This window comes from Pseudopipra pipra, chromosome 2 (assembly GCF_036250125.1).
Source record: "Pseudopipra pipra isolate bDixPip1 chromosome 2, bDixPip1.hap1, whole genome shotgun sequence".
Lineage (NCBI taxonomy): Eukaryota > Metazoa > Chordata > Aves > Passeriformes > Pipridae > Pseudopipra > Pseudopipra pipra.
This window is the reverse complement of record NC_087550.1, coordinates 111,888,204-111,902,635: the sequence shown is the minus strand read 5'-3', so window position 1 is coordinate 111,902,635 and position 14,432 is coordinate 111,888,204. Positions and strand designations below refer to the sequence as shown.

At 44.6% G+C, this 14,432-nt stretch overlaps 1 long non-coding RNA gene across 9 annotated transcripts; it reads left to right on the top strand.

The window, feature by feature from the left end:
• The first annotated feature begins 74 nt into the window (after positions 1–74).
• Positions 75–13,673, top strand: LOC135410305 (uncharacterized). Of its 9 annotated transcripts, none has more exons than XR_010428613.1 (5): positions 81–338; positions 848–890; positions 1,868–2,911; positions 4,544–4,690; positions 6,297–6,395. It is a non-coding gene; the product is annotated as an uncharacterized LOC135410305 (long non-coding RNA). The 9 variants fall into 9 exon arrangements; XR_010428615.1 differs by having other exon boundaries at positions 97–338; positions 2,708–2,911; XR_010428611.1 differs by lacking the exon at positions 81–338 and adding exons at positions 12,868–12,909; positions 13,550–13,673 and having other exon boundaries at positions 346–2,911; positions 6,297–6,421.
• Positions 13,674–14,432: the final 759 nt, after the last annotated feature.

Genomic DNA, 14,432 nt, shown 5'->3' with positions numbered 1-14,432 from the left:
CCGCCCCCACCCGGCCCCCCCTCACTCCGCCCGCCGGCTCGGCGCTCTCGCGAGATCTCAGCGCAGCCCAGCGCATAGTGAAGGGGATGCTCCCGGAGCTGTCGCGGGACTTCGGGGCGCCGGGGCCCTCGCGGCGCCTCCCGGAGATGCCGCGAGGTTTCCTCCTCACTCACCTCTCTCCAGGGTGGTAGAGAGAGCGGCCGCGAGTTCTCGCGAGATCACGAGCTCCCCCCTTTCGCTCCGCCGCGCTGTCCTTTTGTTCGCCGCTCTCGCGAGAGCCCCTGCGCGCGCGCGCGGCCCGGCCGGCTCTAGAAGGAAGCAGGCCCCGGGTCACGTGGGTAGGCGCTGCCGCCATCTTGTCGCTCCCCTCCCCCGGGCAGTGGCGCAGCGCGTAATGGCGGTGCTGGGGGGGTGAGGGGAGGAGGGGTCGCTGCCCCCCAAAACACACTGGGCTTCGCCACCTGCCCTCAGCGCGGGTGCGGACACCATAACCTGTGCGTCTGCACAGCTCAAACAGTCCCCTTTGCCCGGAGCCCCGGGGCACATCCTTGCGAGCCGCTCACCCCGACACGCTGCTGGTGGTGGTCGACACGAGTTATTGCACACATCCGGCATCTTTTTCCCCCTAAAACCTTTAGTTGTCAAATCAAAGGACACGCCAAAGGTTCCCCCCGGCAGTCCCATTTTCCCTGTGGTGACAGTTTCACCCTCCCATTACATCCCCAAAATGCCTCACCTTGGACTCATTTAGACTCTTAGCCTGTAAACGTCACTCAAATAATAAGCATTAAAATGCCTGTCTTTAAAAAGAGAAGTATATAAATAACCCCCTTCCCTTCCATCACAGCCTGCTGACACAGAAAACACTGGAGCCACTTCCTGGAATTTGGGTCAGTAAAAGTCCTGACAAACATGCTCTGGGGGTCAGGACATACTGAGGTATCCAAGGAAAAGGACATGAGTTTGATTGTCCTTGATCCACACACAGTAATTATTCCTCCATTTCCCTCCTCCAACAAGAGAGCATAGGGAAGATTTAAACTCCAGAAGGATGGCTGGATTCACCGTGGGATTCAAAAGAAAGACAAAACTTTTCCACAGTACTCACACATATAGTTAATCTCTGCTTAGGTTTTCCTGCCCTTAAAGTTGGAGCGCTAGAACCAAAGTCCTCCCATTCCAGAAATTAAGCCCTGCAAGGTTTAAACATCCACAAACAAATCCTTAAATGAGCAAAACACCTTCTGACAGACAAACATGTCAGTTCTGTACAGGACAGGGTCTGGCCTTAAACAAAACATTTCTCAGTTCTCTCCTTCACTCTTCCACAACGCTCCTTCATCCAGCTACAACTCCAGAGTTAAAGATTTATATTTGTATTTCTTCCCCATGTGCACCTATTTATATAATTTAAAACCTTGCAGGTGTCTTCACTGAGGCTGCCTGACAGTTAAAAGGAAAAAAGAAAAAGTTTCTGTATTCTTTTAAAAAGCTGTTACTGGATGGAGGCCCAAATTTTGTGGGGTTTTTCTGAAAGCAAGTGTCAAATAAATCTTTTAATTCCTTTTCTTCTTACTGCTTTGGAGACAATTCTAATTTCTGAACAATTCTGCAATGTTTACATCCCTGCAGTGTCTTCAGTGCTTTTATAAACAAGGGCATTGTTTAAGATAATTCATATGCACTAGAAAATGACATTAATTAATTCTTTGCTGTGCAAGTTTTAGAAGTATCATAGCAATTTAAACCCTGATCCTGCAGTCAGGAAAGTCAGTTCTTGGGGAAATCAGTTTTCCCTCTGTTATTAAGTTGCCATCTGCACTAGGCAGGACCATGTATTCTCTGTTTCACTTTTATTCTTCCACAGCTGAGTCAGACACAATTCCCTGGAGGAAGCTGAGCAGCTCCTGAGTACCTGAGTCAAGCATTAAACCAACACTGGAGTCCTCACAAACCCTGCTTACTGTTAAACTCAGCAAGTTTTTATTGATGGGTTCGACCAAAACTGCTTAAAACCTGACACTGCCAGGTGCTTGGACACTCAAATCCTAGCAGGATTCCCAAATTTGCTGTTCCTTCACCTGCAGAGCCTCCTCTGGTAGTCCTACTGAAAGGCTACACTGTTAACCCCCAAACAGCCAGAAATACAGCTTTCTGGGTGTAGAGGAGGTTGCATTAGGAAAACAGTGTCACCAGCTGCCACCAAACCCTTGTGAGCTATGAAGTCAACACTGTTTATGAAGTTGTATCTGCCTTTTAGAATATTTTTATCCAACACTGATAGATACTGACCTTGTGTACATGAGCTTCCTTATCTGTTTTGAAACTATCAACAGGTCATATGGTACTAACCATCTTAGCAAGCAGATTTCTCATCTTACAGAACTATGGCCTCACTTCTAAGGAAAGGAGATATTTTACTAATCATAAAGCAACTCAGGCCCTGAAATCCAGAGTGTGATACAAAATAAATCCTACCATGAATGTAATTCTCAGGTTGCAGTACTGAAAACTTGTTTCTTGTTCTACAGAGCTGCTTATGAGTACGATACAATATTTGTGTGAGTCTTTCATATTGTAAGCAGGGCAATAAAAATATAACTTCATTTGTATTGTTGTCCAGCCACAGGTTAGCAGAGGGACTTGGAAAGAGCCTTTAGTCAACAGCGTATATCTCTCCGTAACATCAGAAATCTGTCTTTAACAGCATAATTTTTACATGCTCCATCTGATCAGTTCCCAAAGTTCTGTGGACAGTTTTAAGAGTCAAAAGGCACAATTTTACTGATTTGGAGGAATAACATGAAAAGAAGAAGCACATGCAACCATTGATGGTACTGCTGGTGAAGCCTTCACTAAAAAGTCTGCATTTCCCTACAGCAGTGGCTACAAGGCTCTTTGGACTCTTTGGGTAAGTTTTAAAATAATCTATGTAAAAATTATGCAGCAGAATAAAATGGGAAAGCATTGTTAAAGCTGGCACCTTTCCTCTAACTTCAAAACAAAACTAGGTTTGTTGCATTGGACAGCTTTACCAGGTTCCTCACATTTGAAAAGCTGTCTCTGTTCAGACATTTCTGTTGGCAGCAGGACTGGTGTAGGCAGTTCCCAGCACTTGCCATTTGTTCCTGTCCCCCAGGTGTCCCCTCTTTTGTCCCAATACAGCTATTAGTGATGCCAGTCCGTGCAGTCAATGAAGGAACTGATCTGAATTTAAAATAACTCTGTTTGTAGGCATAGAAAGAGACCCTGCCTACATCAACTCTCTGCCCTGGTAAATGTGTGTGGGATATTGGGTTGTGGTCAATCAATTTTGTCAATTTAGTGAATATTTCCTACCATACATGTGCCCTAACTCAGTGTTAGCCAAGGATTTCTCACACTTGCATTGCCAGCTGATGTAGTCCCCATCTCACTCTGCATGCCCAGCTCATTTCAGACTCAAATAAACTGGTGTGGAGAGGGTGCTATTTTTCAACTGGATCAGTCTGGCAGGGAGGCATCACAAGTGTCTCTGCCAGTCCAACATGAGAGGGGTAACCAGTCCCAGGCAGGGACAACAGGAGCCTGGAGCTGCTGCTGAAGGAGCCTGTGTGGAGCCACAGCCTCCTTCTCTGGGTCGGCAGGGGCAGAGAAGGATGAGAGCACAGGATGTGCACCCACATTTTCTTGGGAAAGGAGTGCACTGGGTGCCCATTACACAAGCCATGGAACTCGGGGGGAATCTCAGGAAAATCTGGGCAGAATTTTCTGTTGCCTGTAGAATTACATCAGGTATCTTAGCCAAAATGTGCACAGAGTTTTTTTATTTGTTTTTGTCCTTCTGACTCTGTTTTGATATAAAATCTAAGTAATAAAGGAAGTTACTACTAATAAAAACATTATTATTAAACTGTGCCTGGACAGCATTGATAGAATATTTACAGAATTTTCCACTATGCTGCAACACTATTTTCTGTCATTGCCTTTGCTGAGTATACATCTATCCTAAGTCTCAGAGAGCACATAATGCCTTTAACTCACCTGAAGAATTAAAAGGCAATCTGATTAAGAGCTACTCTGTTCTTTGGCTAGTGTATTGCCACCCAAGCATTGCTGGCTCTCCTTTCCTTTTCTCTCCACACTCACAGACTGGTAGATAGAATGTACACAATTGATTGGAGAGGGCTTGATGAAGAGCAGATTCGTGATGAATCTCTGAAAAGATGCCTGGAGCTTGTTCTAAAGCTTCAAAGACATTCACATCTTGTCCTGAAAAACCACTAAAGACTGTTTACAGACAGCAGAGATTGTGAGAAAGGAGAGACAGAAAGTTTTATAAGCTATGACTCTGGAACGGGGATATGCAGAGAGAATTTGGCCATTTAAAACATATAATAGTCCTTATCTGAAGCAGCTTCTCTTTCTCTCTTTTTTTTTAAATGAAGTCCTATTTTTATTTTCTGTAATGGTTTAGTGACAAGATCAAGTAGTCACAGGTTTCTGTGGGAACTGAGGAAGCACAAGCATAGTCTTGTCCTTATTTCTTCTTGTTACATGACAGAGGAAGAATGAGTCCGTAACTTTCACACAGGAGATACTTCTTGAGCTGGAGTCAGGGCACAGGACTGCCACCCAAGGCTACCACTGAAATGGCAGCAGAATAGAGGCAAAGGAATGGGAGATAAGATGAAGATGGTCCCCTTTTGAGGTAAGAGTGAGCAGAACAGCAAAGATACATCCATGCTGCTTGCTGTGAGCCTGCTGTGTTACATGCTTAGCCCAAAAAAAGGACTGGCCTGCCTGCCTGCCTGCTGGGGCTGTCTTGCTTGCCTGGGTCCAGAGGAGTGTAGAACTGCAGTAGGAGAGGCTTCCTCCCCCTCCCTCCTCCCTGAGCCTCCAAGAAGTCACTCCTCCAGAGCCTGATGGGATATCCAGACCCTCACTCCCAGCCTCCACCCCATGTCCCAGCCAAATATCCCTGCTTTGCCAACAAGTCCCTCTGTCTGCTGTGCACCTCTCTTGGCTGTGGAGGATTTTCCCTGGCCACATGTGAGAGATGGAGTAGATGCATCCCGGGTTTTCAAGGAAGGGCCTTACTAGCTCTCTCCCCTCTTGTGTGCAGGGGTTTGACTTCTGCTGCCAGTGTGAGCACCTGGCAAGCTTTGACCTTTGCAGATGGTGGTTGTGCAACATGGTGCAGCTGCCAGGAGTCCTCAGGTTGAGTGGATGGCCTCAGCTATCTGGAGAATGCCCGGCGTTGCTCCTTATTAAGTGAGAGAGATTTTCAAGTATTAATATTGTTACTGAGAGGCAGCACTAACTGAATGCTCCATCTTGTGCACTGTCAAAACCATGCTGGACTTTTTCTGTGGCTCAGAGTTGTAGAGGGTTGTAGAGGGTGGAAGGGAGGGTATTTTTTGACTAAAATGACAAGGGTGATTGTCCCGACTGGAGGAATGAATGGAAAGAATATGGCAGTTGCATGAACATTGAAAATTTCTGAGTTGGGCTCTATTTTTCATATTCCTAGATTCCTTGCTAGCTTGGATTTTAAAAACCTTAATCACTTTTATCTCTCTGCATTCGGATCTCTCCATTGTCCCCACTGGACTCCAAATTACCTTGCCTTCCTCTCTCACTCCCCAAGTTTATGCACTGCTTTGTCTTCACAAATGCTGTTTTCCATGTTCCAATTAGATTGAGGGCTTGCCTGCACAGGAAAGTTGCACTACTATTAATTTGCAGTTTGCTTTAAAGAAATTATGTTAAACCTGGGCAAAAGGCCATGTGGACTCCCTGGTATTCCTTTGCAGGAATACAAATGGCTTATTTCAGGTTAGATCAGGTCAATTAGGGAACAGGAAGAACTTGCAAAGCAATAAATTTTCCTACACCAGAACAAAGAGAGCCCAGCAGCTTCTTCTGCCCATTGTGTCCTCCAAATGGGAGTGAAAAGCTGGGGGCATGGTCTTGACCTCAGCAGGAGTCTCAATCCACTGGGCAGCTGGTCCCACCAAAGCAGCAGCCACCGCTGTCACTGTGTTCTGACACGAGCTGTGAAGCAGATGATGCCCACTGCAGCCTTTTTCCTGCCAGGACATCCCAGTCCACAGGGCAGGAGAGGGGCCTGGCTCCCACTCTGTTCCTACAGGTATTAAAAATTGAGTCCTTTGCCAAGTAAATTGTAGTATGACAGTATTCAGTAGGAAAAAGTCATGAGCATCCATCTACTGCCCCTCTTTGAATGAATGCCTGGAGTTAACTGTTGGTTTACAAGCAGACTGTAATTTTATGAATATGCCTTTCTCTTGTAGACAAGCTCAAAGGAACAGAAGGTGAAGACAAAAGAAGAGAGACTCATAGCAGCAAGAAGAAAGGGAAGAGGCACATCAGTAAATCTTGGATTCTGTGAATTCTCATTGTTAACTGGTTTGAACTGGTAAGCTAGTAATTGCCTAAATCAAAACAGGCACCTAGTCAAGATGGCTCCTATATTAATCAGCATAAGTATTATACTTTGAAGAAGGCACTAATGTTTCTCATTTTGGTTTCTGTAAACCTTTTCTAATTACTATTTCCAAATACCAAATGTAACTTTTATGTTATGTAACATAAATGTAGCATTAGAGTCTTCTTTGAAAATCCTCTAGAGGGTCACTGACCAGAGAGTGTGATGGCAGCTCAGAAGGGCCTGTGGGATTGTCAGAGTCCCGAGGACACCCCCAGCTCCACAGCAGTGCTGGTCTCCAGCTCCTCACAGCCCTGCCCTGCCTGGCCATGGGCCCACGACCTGTCCCAGCCATGGCTGTCCCCGAGCTGGGGAGGTGCCCGGTGCCTGAGGCTGCCCTCAGCTGCACCTGGATGGGGAATGGGAATGGCCTGGGCTGCCAGACCCTGCTCTGATGCCCTGGGAATTCCCCTGCAGTCCCCAGTCCCCAGCCCTAAGGGATCTGCTGCCTTTGCTGCCAGCAATCCTTGCTGTGCCCTGCCAGGAACTAAAAGACCTAAATCATGAACCAAACCCAATTCTGGTCTTCAAGAAAAAGGGGGAGGAAGGCCCATCTTTCCATTCCCTCACTGTTGCCGCTGAGTGTTGATTAGGTCTGTCCCTTGGCAAGTGAGGGGTCTCCAGCAAGAGAATGGAAGAGGTGTAGAAACTTGAAGTACAAAAGCTCGTAGAGTTGTGAGCAGAGGAGAGGGAAGGTCTGGATATGGAGGCACCAGCTGGAGCACTCAGAGGGGAAAGTGCTCTCTGAATGGCCTGAGTTAATGACACCAGGTTAGCAGGTCACCAAGACCACAGGGCATCTCCCTGTTATCCCTCAAGACACTCAGAACTGGGGACAAAGTGATTAGCCCTCATGATTGTCAGAGTTGGGACAGGATGCAGATGCTGTTGCAAAAATTCAAAAAAGATAAAAAAGATGTCCAAACCCTGTGCATAATCACAAATCCAAGAATAGCCCAGGAGACATGAGAAGGGCTTAAGAGTTGGCATCCCTTGTGTTCTCCATGGCATCACACAGATCCTGGACCCGTTACCTGGGCATGGTCTTCATATTGCCTGGATTTTGGATAGATGGCTTGAACATGATGACCTGATGCCTGGTGGCTGCACTTGTGAGTGTGAGACTGAATGTGGCTGAGTGAAACCTGTTTTGTTTCAGTTTTTATTTTAAATGAAATCACTTTCTTCCCCTTCCCCTCCTATATGTTTTCTACATTGTTTATACCATGTTGGAGTAGTAAATAGGAGCACCTAGCTGCATAATCTTTCAGTCATATCTCTTGTGGTGGCAGCAGAGAAAGAACCATAAAAAATTTAATGTCAGTAGAAAATAGTCTTTTTTTCTGGATGGGTTCATCAAAGGCCACCCTGTCCCTCTTGCTGGCTTTGGTCAGCAGTGGAGGTTACACAGCTGGAGCTCTGGCCCACTCCATTGTAAGAGGCTTAGCTCAGGCTTCAGCATGCACATTGCAACCTTTCCACTTAAATCATTAAAGGTAAAGGGGTTTTGAGACATCTAGTCCACCACACTGCCTTAAGACTAAATATATCCATCCATTCTGGATGGATGCTCATTGGACTGGATGTCCAGAACACCAACTACATGCCCAAACTGAGGTAGGGCTCCCAACCCTGGCAATAATTGTCTTCTCCTAAGGGGCAGGGCCCCAGGATGCTGTCATGTCAGCACAGCCACTGCTCCTCAGCTGTGAGGCAGGAACCCCTGCTTCATGCTGGGACTGAAAAGCTGCTTAGTGAGCTAAAGGCTCCCGGCTCCTTTCAGACACCCACGGACACGGTGGAGCTGAAACCCTCCCACCCCTTTCCGAGGCAGGCAGCTCAGTGCCTGCAGGGAAGCAGGAGCTGCTGCTGCCTCTCTCTAAGACAGCAGCTCCTGGTGACTTCCCCTTGTCTAAAAGCTGGCTGGTGGTTTTCAGCTCCAAGAAGTGGCTGCACTTGGCTTGTTGTGTGTCACCTCACTGTGAAGTAACTTAAGTCTCCCTGTACTCATCACTTCTAGCCTATTCATAGTAAACAGGAAAAGTAGTTTATTTCCTTCCTCTTTGCAACTGCTTTTTATATATTTGTGTGCTGCTATTCTGCCCCTCCTCAGACTTCTTGAGACTGAATTGTTTTTCATTGTGCCTTACAGTTTATATCTTTTGAACTTCTCGTAGAGCAGCAGTTTAACATTTAAATGAATATAGTGTTCCTGAAATGAGCTGGACTGACAAGGCATGGAAATGGAGACTTCTGTCTTCAGAGATTAGACACCACAGTGGTAGGAGGAGTGAGAACTCCATACCTAACTTGTGATCTGGAACATCTCTAGAGGCAAGAAGACAATGTGGTGATGAAATATATCTAAGTGGTTCAGGTTTCCTCCTTAATCAGTAACCTCTAGGCAGCCTCTGAGGATTCATTTGTGCCAGATGTGGTGGTGGTTTTGCGATATGGACAAAACATTACAATAGCAAGGAGCAGTGTTAACCAGCTCATTTCATATGAATTACCAGCCTTGTGGGGGCAGAGCATTCAGGCAGGTTCATCTAATCAGCTGTAGATGGACACATGGAAGGATCTCCAGCCAAGTCATCTCAGGCCCCTCTTTCAGCTGCAGGGGAGACAAAGGCACTCGGAGGTCATGAATCATCTCATCCCAAAGTAGGTATTTAAAATAGATCAGATAAGACATACCTTTAAATTGCCTGTGGGGCAACAGGCTCAGATGTAGAGATAGACACTGTAGACATCTAAAATTAGGTGAGCTGAATCTCACCTGTGGAGTCCATCAAAGTGGACACAGTGGTCAAAAGCCCCACTTCCTGTGGGAAACCTTCAGAGCACATCTTCTGCCTTTTTGAATTTACAGCCACCTCAAAGCAGCCAAGTGTCATGGCTGATGAGAGACATATGAGGGTCTTCCACTAAATGGCTACATCTTACTGATTTTCGGAAATATTTTTTTTAAAATCCTTCTTTCTTAGTTTAGTATCTAAATAATCATTTTCCAGAGCAGGAATAGTTGCTTTTTCACATCTGCTCATGCCATCAAGGGAAATTGGAAAAGCAAATGCTTGGATTAGGAAGCACTGATGTTCATCATGGCTAAAATAATGGTATTTTGTTGAGGGGAACTTTTAGGTTGATTCATCTGATATAGTTAAACTGTAAAGATTTATCTTGCAGAATCTTTGGCAAATAAGTACTTCAAAACAGGTTTTTTTACTCTCATAGCATCTTCTCCCCCTCCTCTCATTTTTATTCCCTAGTTAATAGTTTGTAACTAAGGAAAAAGCTTCTCTTGATACCATAGCACATCTCCTGACCCACTTCAGTGCAAATGCATACATAACCACTTGTTTGTTTGTACTTCTACAGGTGTTGGCGCTGTGCAGATATGGGCTGTGGTTAAAGTTTCATAATGGAAAATCTGACAGGCAGTTAACTAATCCATGAGTCATATTTCGTAATAGCCTAAAGGTCTCTGATGCTCGACCTTCATTTGATACCCTTGCCATCAGGCAGTTTATACATGACCCCTCTGAAGAACATTCTTTATATAGATGACTGCACTGCTGCCCTTTTATACCTGCAAGGATGGGCATTGCACTTACTGAACCAGGGGAGTCTCCCATCTCCCTTTCCACCCCTCCTCTCCATGAACAGGACTGCAGAGGTGCACTGCAGGACACTCACCTGGGGAATGAGAGCAGTGGAAATCTCTCTGCTTAGTTTAAGTCTTCTGTAGGACCCGGCTGAAAGCTGAGGAGAGGGATGGGGAAGCTGTTTTCAAACTCCATTCACCCTAACCCTGCTGAAGGGGTTTCTGATTGGAACAGCTCCAGTAATAAAAGTAGCAGTGGAACTACCAGCACTAACAGAGCTCTGCTGGTTTCACCTGTGCATGGCTCACTTCTGCTCAAGGCAGGCCAGACAGACACAGAACAAGACATCCTTTTTTTGCTAACAGCATTCCCAATGCCAGGGTCTTAAAAGGAAGGCCTAATGTGGAAAGGGCTGGTCTGGAGAATCTACACCTCTGTTTTCTAGCCAAAGGGTGAAAAAGCAGCACAGTGCTTATGAGGGTACCTTGGCTTTCAGGACTTCTCAGGTCCTTTCTCAAAGGCATTGCTGCTGTTTCCAAAGCTAAAATAAAGCAGACACATGACTTTGGTCACTGCATGAGAAGTTTACATACTATGACTAGTCATAATAAAGAAACCTAAACAAAAGCCCAGCATGTCACTAAAGCTGCAATATGTTTTCCATGCTAAATTCTTTTAGGTTTGCTTTGGCTTCTTTTTTACAGCTGTGGAATAGTAGAATATCTCAGGGATATTAACTCCGACGTTGCAGGATAGAAAGTTCTGGTCTTCATGAATGGACCCACTATAAAACTGAGCAGAAGGTTATCTTATTTTTGAAACACTCTGGCATAACAACTTTTACAGCAGTGTCAAATGCTGGACAACAATGAGAGCGGCTGAGAAGACAAATGGAAAGAAGAAAGCAAAGGAGAAGGGTTAACTTTGGCTGCCTCTTTAAGAAACTCTGCCATTTCCAAGTGACTATTTTATAATTGTCTCTGAGATATCAGCAGACACCACGAGTGATGTATATGTAGCATGTGAGTTGCCTGCTGTATGTGGAAAACTGCCTAGGGAGGGATTGGCACAGTGGGAGGGGGAACATGGCCAGCCTGACTGTAGGCACCAGTGAGGAGTTTAGTCATCCTGCTGAGTCAACAGGAGACATGGCACCTCCAAAGGTGCTTTTGCCTACTCGTCATTCCATGTTAGACAGCTGAAGTTATATGGGAAGAGCCTGTAATGACAGGCTCACATGCAAGCTGCTGTTTATGCATGGGATTCATCTTGCTTGGCTGATCTGCATCCCCAGCTCCAAACCTCTTCATCTGGAATAAAGCTGGTGTCGGACTGGGCAAGGCTTGCTGGGGCTGTTTTTTGGGGCTGTCCTTGCAGCTCTTCTCAAGCAAATGCAGAAGGTAAGGAAAGGCCAAACAAAGGTCCCAGTAGGATTCAGGTTCGTTTCAGAGGGGCAGCAGTGTTTGAATCCTGACAGCTTTACTGAAAGATATTTTTTGCTATCATTGAGGGTCCCTGCAAGATGAAGGACCCAGCTGCACAAATCCCACTGGGAGGATAGGGCTGCTGACACAAATGTAATATAATAAAACACATTACAGACTTGTACAACTCTTGTCTGATGATCTGAGGGACTCCTCTCCAGGTTTGCCCTCAGTACCCCCTGAAGTCAGTGTAACTATCACCTCCAACAACTCATGGCATTGGATCATGATATTTGTAACAAACTTCTGGTTTAAAGTGCCAGGATATAGGAACTATATTGTATGTCTGTTCCACAACATGCTGAACTCTTGCTTTGTCTGAATTTTTGTCTTTTTAAAAGTATTTTTTAAGGTCATCTTAATATCAGAAGAGAATTTTCATTTTTGTCCATCTTTCCTCTCTTTATTGCAGTATTGGCTGTAATTAAACTCTAAATTGCAGGAGCATCGTTACCTGACATTTTTCTCTCTTTTTCAAACAATTCTTGGAACTGAAAGTTAATAAAAGGAGATATACCTTTTCAGTTCTTTGTTCAGCTCCCCTGGCTTGTTTTCAGCATTTGACAATGCTTTCCAGGCTCTCAGTTTCACCTCCCTATTTTCTGGTTCCCTGAGCTTGTGTGGTGCCTTTGATGCTGCAAAAGGGCAAGATAAAGCACTGAGGAAAAAAGGTGAAGTACTGTGACAAAAGGACAGGCATCACCCCAGGGATTCATGTACTGAAAGATCTTTAAAAGTCTTCTCAAAACTGACTAGTTGGGAGTTGACAGAATCCTTTTAAGGACAGTTTATGTTCAGAAATCCCAGTTAGTCTTATGAGCAAGTTTTGGCTGAGCACAAGTGCTGATGACTTTTTGAAATGAAAAACATTTCTAAAGACGAAAATAGCTAGTACTGAAATCTCTCATAGCCCTTATTTACAATTTCTATGTGATCCCTTGTCCAGATTTATAATGATTGCTTGCCAGCAGAACTTACAACTCTGTGGATTTGTCTTTAATGTTGTAATTAAAACCAGGGTGATTTTCATGGGCCCAGAATAATTTGTAATTCTTGTGAGAGCTCTGTCTTTTAAGTGGCCTTACATAAGATGTAATCTTCACTGACCTAAAGCATGCATACACAATTTTTTTAAAAATGATTGATGTTTTCATCAAGCAATTCTATACCTTTGGGATCATTTCAACCTGATGCATTTAAGTACAATTTTCCCAGACTTTCTCAAGAATTTATAATGTTTTTAAGTTATAGCTAAGTAAAACACTCCTTTTTTTTCTTCTGCCAGGTGCCTCCACATAGCTTGCATCTTTTAGTCCTTCTGTAAGAGGTAAAGATGTGACCTTTCATTCTTCCTGAACATTTTCCCTTTTATTGTTCACCCACTGACAACATATGCTGGGGACTCTGCAGTGACTCCCCAGCATTTCCAGAGCTATGCAGTCTAAAGACCAAAACCTTCTTGTTCTCCCTAAATATGGGATCACTATGTAGTGTAACCCCCAAAATCTGATCTCCTACTAGTTCTCCATATTTGTTAGGGGGGGTGGATGTTCCTTATGGCACAACAAAAAGGCCATGCTGGCATCCCTCACACACTGAACAGGGCAGAAATGTGTTGCAGCAATAGTCCGTGAGGGGTTGTTATATGGATGGGTGGAGAGTTAGGCCCTCAAATGTGAACTTCTTCTTATTGGAACACGTAGCTATTTTTGAAGTCTGAAACTTCATTAACAGGATTCCTCTACGGATAACTTTGTCCTTTTAACTTGTCCTTACAGCTTTCGTTCTGGGAATATTTAATATAAGGTGTTTTGATTCTTTAACCTGCCTGTGCCTGGTAGTATTAATAACCCGGGGCAGGGAATGTTTATATAGTACTGAGCACCATGGCAGCACTTGGTAAATAATGAAATAAATCGCAGGCTTTGTTTCTGTTCAAATACTGTGTTTGCCTTCTGTGGATACAGATCTTCTGGATCCTGCTCAACAACCTCATTTGGGTGAAAGTGGATGTTGCGCTGATTTTATTCCAGCTCCTTTAATGTATGGCAACTGTACAGACACTGCTCTGGATAACAAAGAACTCAGAGTAGAAAAGGCAAGAAGCAAATCAACAACTGCAGCACACAAGGGTCCAAATTCACCACCCCATTCCAAAATTCCAGACATGCACTGAAAATACCAGGGCTGGGAAGTTACTCTGGCTGCTACTGAGGGGATGCCCAAGCGTGTGAGAACCAACATAAATTAGAAATGTGAAGAAAACCCACACAAGTTCACTGTTCTAAAGCACTGAGCAGAGAAAATTGGGAAGACCAGAGTTATTGCATCCTACGACCTCGGCCTTCCGGACCCACATGCAGGTGCAGAAGCCAAGGGGGACGTGTGCTGTAGAAAGGAGCTGCGTGTTTCCCTCCAGAACAGCCTGAAAGCTGCTCAGGAATCCCAGCACTTAGGACATGTCTCAGAGAAGTCATTCTGTGGTTGACTGTGCCCAGCTCACATATGTTTTTAATAGAAGCATTTAAAATAATTTCAAGACTGAGGCGTATACAAGTTAAACTTTGAGTACAAGCTGAAGAACAAATAGAGCTGTGCTAAATTGGTTTCTGGTACAGCCTGACAATATACTCAAGATGCTACCTAATCCCAAGTGATCCCTGGTGTGTATGTAATCTTCTACCACCAAGTCAGTCTTAAATTTGTAGGTGAGGTTACTGCATTCTTAGTCTGATTTAATCTCTTTTCCATCAGGAGTTGGCAAAGCTGAGAAATACTTTATGGCTAAATTCATCTATATTTTACTTGTGATATTTGTACTTTTCTATTTTGAATATAAAATATAGGTAA